The sequence below is a fragment of the Castor canadensis genome, chromosome 3 (genome assembly GCF_047511655.1).
Source record: "Castor canadensis chromosome 3, mCasCan1.hap1v2, whole genome shotgun sequence".
NCBI classification, from domain to species: domain Eukaryota; kingdom Metazoa; phylum Chordata; class Mammalia; order Rodentia; family Castoridae; genus Castor; species Castor canadensis.
This window is the reverse complement of record NC_133388.1, coordinates 86,782,430-86,795,312: the sequence shown is the minus strand read 5'-3', so window position 1 is coordinate 86,795,312 and position 12,883 is coordinate 86,782,430. Positions and strand designations below refer to the sequence as shown.

Sequence of the window (12,883 nt, the reverse complement as noted above, 5' to 3'; positions counted from 1 at the left end):
GGTCCCTAGAAGGCGGGACGAATCGTCTTAACAACCAGAGCGTCTTCACAGCTCCGGAGCAGGAGGCTGAGGCTGGGTATAGGGGGCGGGGGAGGGGGGGGGGTTCTCCCTCCGCCAATCCGTGGGCAGCACAGTGACGTAGGGCGTCCCCTTCAGATCAGCCAATCACAGGGCAGCGTTTGAGCCGAACTTCACTTTTTCCCAGAATGCCTTGTATTATCTGAGGGACTACAGGTCCCAGGAAACCCTGCAATGTTAGCTTGAAGTATGATTACTGAGCGTAACGTAGACGTCTCGGGGCCAGTGGCGCAATGGATAACGCGTCTGACTACGGATCAGAAGATTCCAGGTTCGACTCCTGGCTGGCTCGTTGGGACTGGTACTCCTTTATTGCATCAGGTACACTCCATCGCTGCACGGCGTAAAATTAAGTTGTTTTTTTTTTTTTTTTTTGCTTTTCACCGTTCAAAGTTTCCTTATTGTCTCCTCACGCTCTTATTTTCAGGATTTAAATTGGATGAGTCTTGAAGTCATCCGATGTCAGCGTCTCCCGAAAACTTCCCTCAGAGGTGTTTCTTAGCTCATTGCTTAAGTCCACGTGAGCACAGACAGCCTGAACTGCTGGCACTGCTCAGATGGGCTTTGTTTCCTTACTATGCTACATTTTTAAATAGACTGCGATACCGCGGCCTCTAATCCCTAGGGATTCTCGTCTCAAACACAGATGTCAGTAAACACTTAAGCACGTACGCCTCGGGAGAGATGCGGTGCCGGGGGCCGGGGCCACCTGCGGGGTCCCAGGTCACGGAGAGGAAGCGGAGGGCCGCGGGGGAGGCCGAGGCAGGTGCGGGGCGCGGGCCGGGCGGCTCGGGTTCTGTGCGCCCGGGGGAGGAGGCGCGGCCGGGCCAGCGACAGTCGGGCTTGGGCGTGGACGTCGAGGGGCGCTGTGCAGTAGAGTTGCACGAACACCAGCAATCCGAAGCAGACGAGATCTGCAAGTCTGCAGGAGAAAAGTCCTGACTGAACCATGAGAAGACGGCCACCGTGGCCCCTGGGGCGCAGAGCCCCAAGCAACGCAGCGAGGGCGTGGATAGCAAAGCTCTGACAAGCCCTGAAAACACAGTGAAGCCCCAAAAGGAGGACAGTCAGCAAACCAGAGAAGAAAGAAAATGCACCAAATGCTTTGGTCTCTTCTTCATTTTGAGACAGGGGCTTGCCAAATTGCCCAGGCAGGCCTTGAACTGAAGATCCTCCTGCCTACATCTCCCGGGTAGCTGGGATTACAGGTGTGATCCCAACGCCCTACACTGTCCCATCTTATTGTTATTATTACCAGACTTTTTTCGCCTGCTGTCAGATCCCACGCAGGATATCATATTACATTTAGTGTTTTCTTGGGCTCCCCCTTAGCTGAGACGGTTTCTCAGAAGTCCCTTGTTATTTTGTTGTTATTTTTAGACAGGGTCTCACTATGTGGCCCAGGCTGTCCTACAAGCGAGACTCCTGAGTGCTAGAATTACAGGCTTGCATTACCACGGCAGACATACAAATGGCTTTTTTCTGGTGGTGCTGCTGATGAAACCCAGGGCCTCCAGCATGCCAGACAAGTACCCTACCACTGAGCTACACCCCAGCCTTCTTGTTTTTGATGAGTGATAAAGTTTCGAAGAGTACTGGTTGGATGGAATTTTTCTCTTAGTTTTCTCACGGTTAGCCTGGTGTTATGTGATTTGGGAAAGAATACAGAGGGGTAAAGGGCCATCTTCACAGCATTGCAATCCCAAGAGTACACACCACCACTGTGATTTAGGTAGGACTGCAGATGTTGACCTTTGTCCTCGGTAGTAGTTTGTCAGGCTTCTTCACCACAAGATGACTGGCAGGCTGAGTTAGGATTGCATAAGCCCAGGAGTTTGAGACCAGCCTGGACAGCAGAGTCCTGTTTCACCAAAATTAACTAATTAGTTAATTAATTAAAGAGATTTTCTCTTTCCCTCTCCCCAAACCTCACCTTTCCATACCATACTCTTGACCTAAGTATGGCCCATATCTAAGGAGTGAGAAGTTATGGTCCCCCTCATTTAGGGTGGAGTAGCTACAGAATTTATTTGGAATTCTGTGCAGGTATTTTCAGTAGCTGATTGTTCACAGGAAATGGGTAAGTGCTCGGCCCGCCTTTTAAGAGGTAAAAAAGAGTTGTTGAGAAGCTTGTGGTTCTCTGCCCAGCTGCGCCCATCCTGACTCGACAGTCACAGAAGACATTTAGATGCGGTTTCCTCTTCAGGAGCTAATTATCTGGGTTGTGGACCTCCTGTGCTCTCTGCGCCTCACTCCTGAGATCAGGTGGGGGGGCTGCTCTGTTGGTTAACTAACCCTTCCATGGCTGAGAGGGGAAAGAAAAATCTGTGAAACATGAAATGTCAGTTTTTCCACCAGTGAAAATAATTTCTCAAAGACTTAGTGTAAAAAGAGCCTAGAATTTCTGACTGATATTCAAGTAAGTTTACATGGACTGAGTTTCATTTGTCTGTGTTGTCTTTGTTTGTTTGTTTGTTTTCACTCAGAATAGCATCAGCCATGTGACTAGCATGTTACTTCACAGTTGCCAGTACTGCCATACCCATTGCTCCTGGGCTTTCCTCCAGGGCTTTCCTTTACCATAAAACCCAGCATCTGTATGAGTTGTAACAGAGCAAGAAGGGAAGGACGGAAGACAAAGTAGAGACCTTGTAAAGGACTTGGCTCCATGCAGCCCAAGTTGGTGATGTCTATCTTAGGCCTGCCTCCCTCTGCTCTGCCCTCAGGCCCACCTCATCTCAGCAGCCAGTGGGCCTCTGTTAGACTAAAGCCTGTGGGCCTTGGCTGGGATGAAGATAGTGACAGATGAAGGACAGATACCTTAGGTGAGAAATAATGCTACTTTTTCCAATATGAGCCAGTGACCTACAGGCAAGAACACGAGGATTACCCCCCACCCCCAGACAGTCCCCCGTCACAATCCTACTCCCCTAAATCCTCTCCCCAGACAATCCTCCCCCGAGTCAATCCTCCCACTCAGAAAATTCTCCCCCCATAATCCTCCCTCACTGAAAATCCTCCCTCCTAGACAGTCCTCCTCCCCCCTACACAATCTTTCCCCTCAGACAATCCTCCAACCCTTCCCCCAGCCCACCCCACATTCCTCACCTATAGGCTCAGTTCTATTTTATCCTGGTTCTTCCATTTTGTTTTTTTAATCTTGTTTAAACACCTCTAGTCAGTATAAACCCTTTTTTATCCTTAGTTGTGCTTGCCCTCTCCTTTAGCACTCCCTCTCCAGATCCACCTTCAGCCACCTTGTGCCTGCCCAGCCATCAGTACTCTTCAACACCGAATAATGGCCTGTTTGACCCTCCTACAGCTCCAAATTGCTTCTTCACAATCAAAGCTGTCCTGTAGCTACAAAAGTGGCAGAGTTACTGAGGCAAAATAATCTGGCCAATTTGCATTTTCTTCCTTGTCATCTCTATTGTACTGTGTTATCTGTCAAAATGATTGGAAGGCAGGAACTATTCTGAACATAGAAGATGGAAAACTACCCAACTTATTTATGAAGCCAGAACACATGTAATATTAAAGCCTGTCAGAAATAGCACCCCAAAAAGCCAAGACTCATTTATGGATATAAATGAAAAATCCTTAAATATTTAGGATAATAATAGTATAATAATTTAATAGTATATTAACATAGTAATTATATAGCACAGCCAATTAGGATTTATCTCAAGAATTAATACAAGGTTAGATATTAGGAAATGTATTTACATAACGAGTTAAAATAAACCAAATGGGGCCAGGCATGTTGATTCACACCTGTAAGCCTAGCTACTCAGAAGGCAGAGATCAGGAGGATCTCAGTTCAAAGCCAGCCCCGTCAAAGACTTCATGAGACCCTATCTTGAAAAACTCAACACAAAAAAAAGGGCTGGTGGAGTGACTCAATGTGTAGGCCCTGAGTTCAAGCCCCAGTAAAAAAGAAAAGGCTGGGTATGGGTTCTCCTAATCCCAGCACTTGGAAGGCTGAGGCAGAAGGACCATGAGTTCAAGGCCAGCCTGGGTTATACAATAAGACCCTGTCTCAAAAAAATTTTTTTAAAAGAGAACAAAAACAAACAACCCCATGGCAACAAACGATAAAAGAATATAACATGGTAAGTCAATTCTATTTTTATAAACCTTAATTGTCTTAATATTCTTCATATATAACACACACACACACACACACACACACATATTCGACAATTTGATAAAGATGAAATAAGGCCTGGCATGGTAGTGTACACTGTAAATCCCAGCTACTCAGGAGGCTGAGCCAGGAGAATCTTGAGTTCTAGGCCAGCCTGTGCAATATATGGAGATATCCAAAATTTACAAAAGGTCTGGGGCTGTGACTCAGAGCACTTGCCTAGCATGCTTGGGGCTCTGAGTTCAATTCCCGGTACTGAGAAAATAAAAGGGGGAGGCTGGTGGCGTGGCTCAAGTGATAAAATCCCTGCCTCACAAGCACAAAGTCCTGAGTTCAAACCCTAATACCAACAAAAACAAAAAAAGATGAAATAAAACAAGACAGTCTAGTATTAGCTGGGTGCTGGTGGTGCTGGTGGCTGTATCTGTAATCCCAGATACTTGGGAGACTGAGATCAGGTGGATTGTGATTTGAGGGCAGCCCAGGCAAATAGTTCACAAGACCCCCACCTCCAAAATAACCAGAGCAAAATGAACTGTAGGCGTGGCTCAAGCAACACAGCACCTGTTTTGCAAGTATGGAGTCCTGAGTTCACACTCAAGAGGCAGAGATCAGGAGGATTGAGGCTCGAAGCCAACCCAGGCAAACAGCTCAAAAGACCCTATCTTGAAAAAAGCCTTCACAACAAAGGGCTGGTGGAGTGGCTAAAGGTGTAGGCCCTGAGTTCAAGCCCCAGTACTGAAGGAAAAAAAAAAAAAAACTAGTCTCATCGCTGAGTGACTCAATATTATTATGAAAAATACAATATAAAACTGGAAATAGAATAAAAGGGTTATAACTTTTTGGAAAGGGAGAGGCAAATTTATAATCACGTATAGATGATATATGATTGAATACACAGAACATCCATGACAACTGATTTTAAAATGATGAGAATTAATAATAGAATGTAGATAAGTTTGTTGATACCAAACAAATACAAACCTCTAGCCTTCTTTTTTTTTTTTTTTTTTCCATTTTTCTTTTATTATTCATATGTGCATACAAGGCTTGGTTCATTTCTCCCCCCTGCCCCCACCCCCTCCCTTACCACCCACTCCACCCCCTCCCTCTGCCCCCCACCCCCTCAATACCCAGCAGAAACTATTTTGCCCTTATTTCTAATTTTGTTGTAGAGAGAGTATAAGCAATAATAGGAAGGAACAAGGTTTTTTGCTGGTTGAGATAAGGATAGCTATACAGGGCATTGACTCACATTGATTTCCTGTGCATGTGTGTTACCTTCTAGGTTAATTCTTTTTGATCTAACCTTTTCTCTAGTACCTGGTCCCCTTTTCATATTGGCCTCAGTTGCTTTAAGGTATCTGCTTTAGTTTCTCTGCGTTAAGGGCAACAAATGCTAGCTAGTTTTTTAGGTGTCTTACCTGTCCTCACCCCTCCCTTGTGTGCTCTCGCTTTTATCATGTGCTCAAAGTCCAATCCCCTTGTTGTGTTTGCCCTTGATCTAATGTCCACATATGAGGGAGAACATACGATTTTTGGTTTTTTGAGCCAGGCTAACCTCACTCAGAATGATGTTCTCCAATTCCATCCATTTACCAGCGAATGATAACATTTCGTTCTTCTTCATGTCTAGCCTTCTTATATACTAAGAAGAACCAGTTACGAGGCATAATGAATAAAATATCCTGCCTGGAGATGTTGCTCAGTGGTAGAGTGCTTGGTTAGCGTGTACAAGGCCCTGGGTTCAATCCCCAGCACCATAAAAAGATAAACAAAGTTAAAATATCCCAGTAACATAATAGTTAAGTGATTATGTAAGTGCACTGCCCATGGAGACAGATGGCTGGAGGTTAAGCTAAGGCTTTCATTCAGTTATTGACCATGTCCATGTAATCTCTGGTCTCAGTTTCCTCATTCATAAAATGGGAATGTAAACAATAGTTCTTATCTCATAAGCTGTTATGATGTTAAATTAGTTAACGCAGTAAGACTTTTGGAATCTCCACTGCACCTAGTAAACCTCTAACATACGCTAGCTGCTGTGACTGTTTTCCCATTCTCACTGTAAAAGTTAACACCACTAGAAAATACTTAGTAGCAACTTTACTGAAAAATGTGAGGAAACTATATTCAAACATTACAAATTTTGCAGAAAGGTATCATAGAAATCTGAAAATAGAGAAATAAGTCATATTCTTAGAAAGAAATGAATCCTATAAAATATCAACCCTTACCAAATTAATTTTCACTTTTACAACATTCAATCACAATTCTAATGGAATCTTTTGTTACTTGATAAAAATTTTTACTGTTCATCTGCAGTAAAAATCAGAAAAGCAAGAATTCAAAAAGAAGAAAAAAGAGAGGAGACTCTTTTATGTTTTAGCTCTTTACCTCAAACCCTTTATGAAATAAGCAATATATAACTAGATAGTTATAATTGTAGTTGGAACAAGAATAAACAGAATAAAAGAATCAAACTGGCTGGCGGAGTGACTCAAGTGCTGGAGTGCCTGCCTAGCAAGTGCAAGGGCTTGGGTTCAAACCCCAGTACACACACACACACACACACACACACACACACACAAAAACCCAGTTGTATGTGTACACACGTATAATTAAATAGATTCATTCATGATAATAATAACAACTAATATTTATTGAGCTGTTACTTTGTGTCAAGTACTATGAAAAGCACTGTACATCCCCAGGAATGCTCTGGAATAGGAAATGTATGTTTTCTAACATAGGTGAAGGAACAAAGCTAAAGAGGTTAAGTGACTATAAACTGATTCCAGAGCCTTTGATCTTAACCATAAGAAATATCATGCAGCTAGGCATTGGAGGATCACACCTATAATCCTAGCTACTTGGGAGGCTGAGATCAGGAAGATGGAGGGTCAAGGCCAGCCTGGGCAAATAGTTCCAGAGACTCCATGTCCAAAATAACCAGAGCAAAAAGGACTTGGAGGTGTGGCTCAAGTGGGAGAGCACAAAGTCCTAAATTCATACCCCAGTCTCACCAAAAAAATAATCATCTGTAAGTTTCCTTCTAGAAAGATACCCTAGATAGTCTTCACAAATTAGAACAATTAAGAGAAATGCTTAATGTAGCTTTTTTAATAATTATAAAATAATGTAAGACAAGTTGGATATCCTCTAGAAGTATGGCTAAATAAATCATCCATACAATGAACTCTTAAGCAGCCATTAAAACCAATGTTGTCCTAGAAAATTTAACAATGTAGAGAAATGCTCATAAGATGCCATTTAGTGACACAGATTACAAATTGGCCATACAGAATGACCTCAATTATGTAGAAAATAATCTCTCCCAAGTTTTCTATAATGAACACATTTATATTACATGGACAATGCTTTAAACACATGTATAAAACCTGCTCTCTCTTCCTGTCTTTCTGCTTGTTTACGCTCTTTCTTTCCAAGGCCTGGCAAGGCCTCAACGAGGCCCCCTTCTCTGTAGGCCTCTCCAGCTGTCCAAACTTTCGTGATCACTTCTCACCTCATAGCAATGACATAGTGGTCTTCCTAGTCAGACCAATATTTACTAAGCTTTACCAAATGCCAGTCTCTTTAAAAATATTACCTTGCTTACTGCTTAAAAGATAATATGAGGTAGGAATTACTAATATATCCATTTTGTAGGTAAGAAAACAAGCTAGGTGTGTCTTGAAGAAAGTTATGCTTCAATTAAGTGTAAGGGCCAGAATAAGACTCTGGTTCTGATTGTTAGGTCACCTCTTTTTCCTTTGACAACATGTGGTCCAAGGACAAATGTTCATAAACACTTTCTTACAGGAATGGAAGGCCAGATTCTCTTCTTTTACTTCAACCCAAGCCATGGATCACCACAGACAGAAGCAGATCTGAGAATCTAGCTGCTTTTATTAAACCAGACATCAAGGAGATTTAACACATTTTTTAAATTATCACATCATTATTTCACTGGGGGAGGTATGTTGTGATATTTACAAAAGTGTTTATAATATATCTTAGCTAAATTCACCTCCTCTAGCTGAATGCTGGTGGCTCACACCTCTAATTCTAGCTACTCAGGAGGCAGAGATCAGGAAGATCTGGGTTCGAAGCCAGTCTTGGCAAATACCTCGAGAAACTCTATCCCAGCAATACCTAACACAGAAAAGGACTAGTGGAGTGGCTCAAGTGATAGAGTGCCAGCCTAACAAACATGAGTCCCTGCGTTCAAACCCCAATGTGGTCAAAAAAAAAAAAAATCATCCCCTCTGTCATTCTCATCTATCCCCTCTCTCCCCATTCTTTGAATAGTTTTAATAGGTCTCATTTTTCCATTTTTGTACATATTTCCACCATATGGAGATTTGTTAAAATATAAAACAATACTACTCTTCTAAATTATTTTTTTGTTTTGGAAACTAGTTATTTATTCATTAAAATGTGGTATTTGTCAGATGTGGTGGTGGCATGCCTGTAATCTTAGCACTTCAGAAGCTGAGATAGGAAGATGAACAGTTGAAGGATGTACCCGGGCACTGGTGGCTTACTCCTATAATCCTAGCCACCTGGGAGGCTTGAGATTGGGAAGATCTCTGAGGCCAGCCAGGGCAAACAGTTTGGAAGTCCCCATCTCCAAAAATAACCATAGCAAAATGGACCAGAAGTGTGGCTCAAGTGGTAGAGCTCAAAGCCCTGAGTTCAAACTTTAGTCGCACCAAAAAAAAAAAAAAAAAAAAACAGTTTAAGGGCAGCCTGAGCTACATAGTGAGACCATGTGTTAAAAAACCAGCTAACCAAGCAAACAAAAAGAAAGTGTTACTTATGTTAACATTGGAGGAAGTAGTAATATTAGTAATATTGTAAGAACTTTTGTAAATGTTACAATGTACCCCCAGTACAACAATAATAATTAAAAAAAAGAAAAAAGATTAATTAGTAAGCAAATGCTTTTTAAAGTTCTGTTTTAATTTTAAGTATGGGAAATGTCTATAGATAAGACTTAACAAAAGCTCTGGGAGTCCTCAAAAATGGTGAGGAGGGCTGAGCTTGCCAAGCAAGCCCAAGGCCCTGGGTTCTACCCCCAGCACACAGAAAAAAGCCCATCCTGACAAGCACATGAAGGGTGGAAGAGCCAGCAGGGGGTGCTGTGGTTAAGTACCATGTGAGAGGGAGGGACTGGAAAACAGAGCTGCTCCTTGAAGGCTTGAGTGCACAGCTAAACTCTGGACTGTGTTTGGTATGTGGTGGGGAGACCTGAAGTGTTTTGATCAGTGATATGACAAAATTAAGTGAAAAATCCAAAATACTTATGAAAACCAAATGAGAATTATGAAAATTGATTTGGCAGTGGTACACATATAAAATGAAGCAAGAGATGGTTAGGACAACTTATAGAGGCCCAAAATGAGGACCTGAGTAGGGTGAGGCACTGTGCTGGCTGGTCTCCCAGGATGGGAGGACACAGGTGAGGTCTGCTGGTTCTGAGCCTGGCCCCAGAGCCTCCATTTGTCACCAAGCTCCATGATTCCAAATCCCTGAGATACTCAGCAGAGACCGGCACCATCAGTGTATGGGAGGGTGACACTTTCCAGGGGCAGGGATGTTCATCTGATGCATGACCTCCTTCCCAGAGTCAGGAACCAGGGAGGTCAGGTCCACAAACATGGTGTTGCTTGGAGGGTGGATGTTTGGATTTAAGGCATCAAAAGGCCTTAGAGCAGCAGATCTGGAGCCAGACTCTGGATTCGTGCCAGAGTTCTGCAACTCACCAGTTTTGTGGCATTGCATAGGATACTTGATCTACCTACACCTTACTTTCCCTATTCATATTGTGGAGACAGTAATACTGTTTATTCTCAGAAGTTTACTAAAATAATATGGCTGGGGGCATGGCTCAAGGGATAGAGCAGCTGTCTAGCAAATGAGAGGCCCCAAGTCAAACCCCATTCAAACCCCAGTACTGCCAAAGTTTACTAAAACAATTAAATGGAGGCTGGTCCGAAAGCAGTGGTGTTCACAACTAATTGATCACAACCAGTTACAGATTTCTTTGTTCCTTCTCCACTCCCACTGCTTCACTTGACCAGCCTTAAAAAACAAAACAAACAAACAAAAAAACAATTAAATGGCTACTACATGCAAAGTGCTTAGAAATCATATCTGGTACCTGATAATGTTTCAAAGCTCTTGTTTTATGGAGAGAAATTACAACCAAGGCTTGTTCCTCTTCCCATGAAGCCCCTGTCTCCAGTGGCTAACTCATATTCCCAGAATACCTTGTATGACAGTAAACGTAATATGTTGACTTAGCTAGCCTATAGTATCCAGATTGTTTGATTCAGCTTGACATGACTGCAGCCATCCTTTCTTGTGTGTGAGAGACTGGGTTTTAAATTCAGGGTTTCACATTTGCAAAGCAAGAGCTCTGGTCAGTTTGGAGATGAGGTCTTTCGAAGTATTTGCCTGGGCTAAACTCTTAACTGAGATTCTCCCAATCTTAGCCTCCCAAGTAGTTAGGATTACGGGCCTGAGCCACAGGCACTTGGCTTTTTTTTTTTTTTTTTTTTGACACAGGGTTCCCCTATGTAGCCCAGGCTTGAGCTTGCAATCTGCATCTGACTCCTGAGTGCTAGGATTACAGGAGTGCGACATCATAGAGATTGTTGCTGTCTTGAGCAATTGCTCATGATTGCCCCAGAGTAACCCTCCTGTATTTTTCCCGAAGTTTCCCAGAAAACTGTAAATAGACAAAACCATACATTGGTAGGTGGAGATTTCCAACCAGACCCTGGCTCTAGGGTTGTGCCTGATTCTTTGATACTAACAAGGTAAACTGGGTATATTCTAGCCAAGTTGAAATAAGTTTATCTTGCTGCCACCCAGGACCACACTTCTGTGGCAAGTCCTCAAATAAACTTCACTTTGTGCAATCCTAGGTCTGTCTTTCTTCAATATAACAGCACTCTGGGGAAGGTCCTCAAACATTTGGACTAGGTTGTTCTAAAACACAGATATTCATCAAACACTAGTCTCAGTGAAGATACGCTATTAATGTAGTTAACATTTGTAATGAGTTGACTTTTTTTTTTTTTTGCAATACTAGGGTTTTTTGGTGGCACTGGGGTTTGAACTCAGGGTTTATACCTTCAACCACTCCACCAGCCCTTTTTGTGATGGGTTTTTTTGAAGTCCAGTCTCCCAAACTATTTGCCCTGACAGTCTTTGAACCACAATCCTCCTGATCTCTGCCTCCTGAGTAGCTAGGCTTACGGGCGTAAGCCACCAGCACTTGGCATGAGTTGACTTTAAGTAAAGATTACCCTTGATAATGTGGGCGTTATCCAATCAGTTCAGTCTTTAAGAGCAAAACTGAGTGCTAAGGACTACAGCATCTCCTGCCTGTTTCCAGCTAGCCAGCCTGCCCTACAGGTTTCAGACTTGCTGGCCCCATAATCATATGTGCATGTAATCATGCACATACCTGATCCACCTGGCCTATTCAAATACACATCATTTTTTAGAGCAAAATAATTCTACAGATTGGTAATTAACCCATTATGTGTCGACTCCTATATCTTCGCTGTCGCAAAGTCCAGTTCCTTAAACAAAACCTAGTCCAGATCCTTCAAAATAGGTAATGTGGATATTCTCTGTAGAGTGAGAGACAGCACAGGGTGACTGGATCCCAGGGGACACCCCTCTCGTTTGAGATAACCACGCGGGTCTCTAGAGGGCGCTGCTTCCCTATTTGTGGTACCTGAGGAATAATGCAAGGTCATTCCCAGAGAGAGAACAGATTTTGTTTGAACAAGAGCCCCGGAGTCTCTTTATCCAGAGCGATCCTCACCCAAGTTCTGGAGCTAATTTTCTTTGCCTGTCATCATGAGGGAAAAATCAACAAGACCAATCAGATATAGCAAGAGGCAAGTGAAAAGAGCTGTGATTTGTAAAGTATGTAAATGTTCTCTGAAAAGTGTGAGTGCCTATAAGGTCCAAGACTCTGAACCCAGCTGTCCCTGTGGCACAGCCCCTCTTTATGCCCTCCCACTTCCCTTCTCATCTGCTCCACAGCAGAGCACCACAGTGGGGAGAGCACCTCTGGCAAACTTCCATCTCCTGTTATGGTGAAGCATGAAAGGATTTGAAACTGCTGTGGTGCTCCCTTTGCCTGGAACTGGACATCCCTTTTGTCCCTTTTCCCCTTCCATGAACTGCTTTGAAAGACTTTTTCTGCCAAACTACATTCATAAGCTTAGTATCTAATTTATTTTTCCATGACATTACTAATATACCAACTTAATATGCTGACTTACTATAATACCAAACAAAAAGCAAAGGCCCTAAAGTAGGATATATATGACAGTCAGTGATATATATAGCAGGACATATATCAGGATATATATGATAGTGAAACATTTTTGTAGCAGGGCAGATTGGAAGCAATCTAAATACCTGTCACAAAGGGGATGGTGAAGTCATGATACTGCCATGCTCTGGTAATCTTAACTAATATTTATGCACATGTCTGCATATTTATAGGAAAAACCTGACATATACACACAGAATCACTGATTACTCTGGGGAGGTGGATTGGGAGAAGGGGGCAAGTAGGGGTGTGTGGATGAAAGTGGGGGGTGTGGTTCAATCTCTTTTACTATA

At 42.9% G+C, this 12,883-nt stretch overlaps 1 non-coding gene across 1 annotated transcript; it reads left to right on the top strand.

The window, feature by feature from the left end:
• The first annotated feature begins 297 nt into the window (after positions 1 to 297).
• Positions 298 to 370, top strand: Trnar-acg (transfer RNA arginine (anticodon ACG)). Its single transcript has one exon. It is a non-coding gene; the product is annotated as a tRNA-Arg (tRNA).
• The last annotated feature ends 12,513 nt before the right edge of the window (positions 371 to 12,883 follow it).